The sequence below is a fragment of the Penaeus japonicus genome, unplaced genomic scaffold (genome assembly GCF_977035675.1).
Source record: "Penaeus japonicus unplaced genomic scaffold, GWHDUDI00000001_assembly GWHDUDI00000004, whole genome shotgun sequence".
In the NCBI taxonomy this organism is placed as follows: Eukaryota; Metazoa; Arthropoda; class Malacostraca; order Decapoda; family Penaeidae; genus Penaeus; species Penaeus japonicus.
In genome coordinates this window covers 30,572,579-30,575,727 of record NW_028234406.1, presented here as the reverse complement: position 1 = coordinate 30,575,727, position 3,149 = coordinate 30,572,579, and the positions used below count along the sequence as shown (strand labels likewise).

The 3,149-nt window shown below is 46.0% G+C and overlaps 1 pseudogene; it reads left to right on the top strand.

Moving 5' to 3' along the window:
• Positions 1–1,549: 1,549 nt before the first annotated feature.
• Positions 1,550–2,273, top strand: LOC147471992 (uncharacterized; annotated as a pseudogene).
• The last annotated feature ends 876 nt before the right edge of the window (positions 2,274–3,149 follow it).

The following is a 3,149-nucleotide window of genomic DNA, read 5'->3' as shown; positions in this document are numbered from 1 at the left end:
GGTTTGGTCACAGATGTCATTTAGCCTCCAAAAAGAAATACAGAATGTGGAAAAGATACAAATCCAATCCAACAAGACATTACAGAACTCTATATAAAAATGTCTGTAGAGAAATGACAGCCACCCATAAATGGGTTCGTGACAGATGGCAAGAGGAGACAAAGAGAAAATTGTCAGTTCTAGGAGCAGGCAGCAAGGAGTGGTGGTCACTTGTCAAAGAACACCAAGAGAAACTCGGGAGTCCACGATACCCCCACTTAGCAAGTCCGATGGTGTACAACTGCTATAAGCAACCAGGAAAAAGATGACCTTCTCGGAAGCATATTCAGCAGAAAAACGATTATGCCAGATGTCAACAGGACATCTACAGAGATACCCTTGATGTGCCATGAAGCACTCTCTCGTTTTCAGGTGTGCCACACCAAAACAAAAAAAGATCCTTCAAAATATTAATACAAAGAAGGCACAAGATTCAGACAATGTCAGACCACACACCCTGCACAGGTGTGCACAGCAGAGTTATCCCAACCTTTATCGTCACTCTACCAGTCTTGTATTGAAGAAAATTGCTGGCCCACCATCTAGAATGTATAAGGGACCGATATTGCATATCATGTTATCATTGTTAAAAGCTTTTAGTCAGTCCTGACCTGAGACTTCCTACTCCCTATGTCTGCTTCCTGCAGCTGCACTAGCAGTTGCAGGAAGCCCTGAGGCATAGAAAGCGACTCGAGATTCGTACTTAAGGACACAGAAGGAACCAGGGACAGATCAGATAGAGAGACAAGGGACAGACTGAGAGAACGGCCAAAGTGAACAGCTCTGATCTCCGGCCTGCGGCCGGACCCAAGTGTATTAGCTGAGTCCACAATAAAGACTTTAGCATGTGAACGTCTGTCTGTCTTATCCACCGGGTACAACGGGCGAAGCTAGTGGATCACAACTGCTGGCAGCTAGAGGATTACATCTAGAAGCATCAAGTGGCTTACAGAAGAAAACAAGAGTGATTTCCCTTCATAAGAAGTAATCAAAGGCCAATCCCGAAAACTATCGGCCCATCTCTCTTTTGCCATGTATCAGCAAGATATTTGAAAAGATCATTGCTGAACAGCTCATGGAACACTTGGAAAACCACAATCTAATTTCTATCAGACAGTTTGGTTTCCGATCATCCCGTTCAACTGCTGACCTTCTGTTACTACTTACTAAAAAATGGCAAGATGCATTAGATAACAGTCAAGATACTCTGGCAATAACACTCGTCATATCCGGCGCCTTCGATCGAGTGTGGCACAGAAGACTCCTTACTAAACTGCAAGCCAGAGACATAAGCAGTAATCTTCTGGGGCTATTCGATAACTACCTCGCTAGAAGATCACTGCAAGTATCCAGTGGAGACATCAGTACCACAAGGGTCTGTGCTTGACCTAATCCTCTGGAATATTTACATCGATGATTCGCTCATGGAACATCCTGAAATCTCTGCGTATGCTGATAATTGTACTCTATTTCATATAAATGCTAGAATCATTACATCTTTGCAACATATATGAATTCAAAGTTGCATGCAATCCAGGAGTGGGGATCACAATGGCAAATACATTTTACTCCTAGCAAGATCCAAGCAATGGTTATATCCGGTTCTTCAGCTGCGTCAGGCGTCCTTCCACTAGAGGATTCTATTTCAGTTCTTGGCGTGGACGCTAGACAATAGTCCAAGATTTAATGAGCACATCAGCCGGATCTGCAGGACAGCTTCCCTGAAAGTGACATCCCTCCGACGCAAATTATACCTGTTGGATCCTCAGGGAATTCTTACACTGTACAAGTCTCAGATCAGACCTCATCTCGAGTATGCTTCACTGGCCTTGTCCTCCGCTGCGCCCATCAACCTCAGTAGGCTGGGCAAGAAAAACGGGCACAAGACGCTACCAATCCCTCTTACAGACACTCGCTGGAACATCGTCGCGATGTCGGGACTCTAACAGTGCTCCACAAGGCTTAGGTGCAGCAGGTGCCTCATCTATTCAGCCTCCATCTCCCACCATTCGTCCGAGAGAGAAGCACGAGAACGGTACTCTAGTCGGCTCCAAGGCCCGGTCTAGCCAGCATCAGGGCACCTTCTCTGCTTGAGCAGCCTGACCGTGGAACTCATTCACCTCCACCGTCGATGTCGCCGAAATGAACACGCAGCAGGCAAAGAGAGCGGCACATCGCTGGCAGTCAACGAAACCAACTCCCTAACCCTGCTGTACACTCATGGTGCCACGTGATGCACCACTGCATACACGTGTACTATATATCAACATTAGTTTTTATTTATTTATTATATAGTTTAAAGTACTAACCATTGTTCATCTTTAAAGAAAGATAAGTTGGGTTTTCAAATAAGTTCCTTTAGTTAAGTGGCTTTAAACACGCAAAAGAAACCTGGCAGATTTAATTAACCATAAATATTTTAACCTATGTAATATAATGTATATCTAAATATATATTTAAAGAGAGAGAGAGACAGAGAGAGAGAGAGAGAGAGAGAGAGAGAGAGAGAGAGAGAGGGAGAGGAGGAGAGAGAGAGAGAGAGAGAGAGAGAGAGAGAGAGAGAGAGAGAGAGAGAGAGAGAGAGAGAGAGAGAGAGAGAGAGAGAGAGAGAGAGAGAGAGAGAGAGAGAGAGAGAGAGAGGAGAGGAGAGAATATGTCTTTGGCTAACTGTCAATTGGCAGTCTCCATACAATGTTTCGAACTAAAAATTAAAGAACATAAATCAGAGGATTCCCGCTTTGAAACCCCCACCTTGAATTGGTACCCCCTCCCCCTCTTTCTTACTTCGTCGTGCGGAAATGGCCACCCGGGACAGACGCCGTGTGGACGAAGGTGGAATAGATTTATGTCTCCAACTGTACATGCATACCTTGGTGCTTGGGTGCCCTTGCCTCGGGTCAGCGGGAGGAGCAAGCAGTGGTCATGCAAGGGGTGACTGTCACTAATATAACAGTCGGATGCCACCCATGGCGATAACCCCCCCGCCCCAACCTCCACCCCATCCCCGCTGCCGAAGTTCCACCCTCATGCTTCCTCCATCCTCCGACACGAGTTCCCTGCTTCCACCATCTGTTTCCGACACGACACGAGTTCCCTACTTCCACCATCTG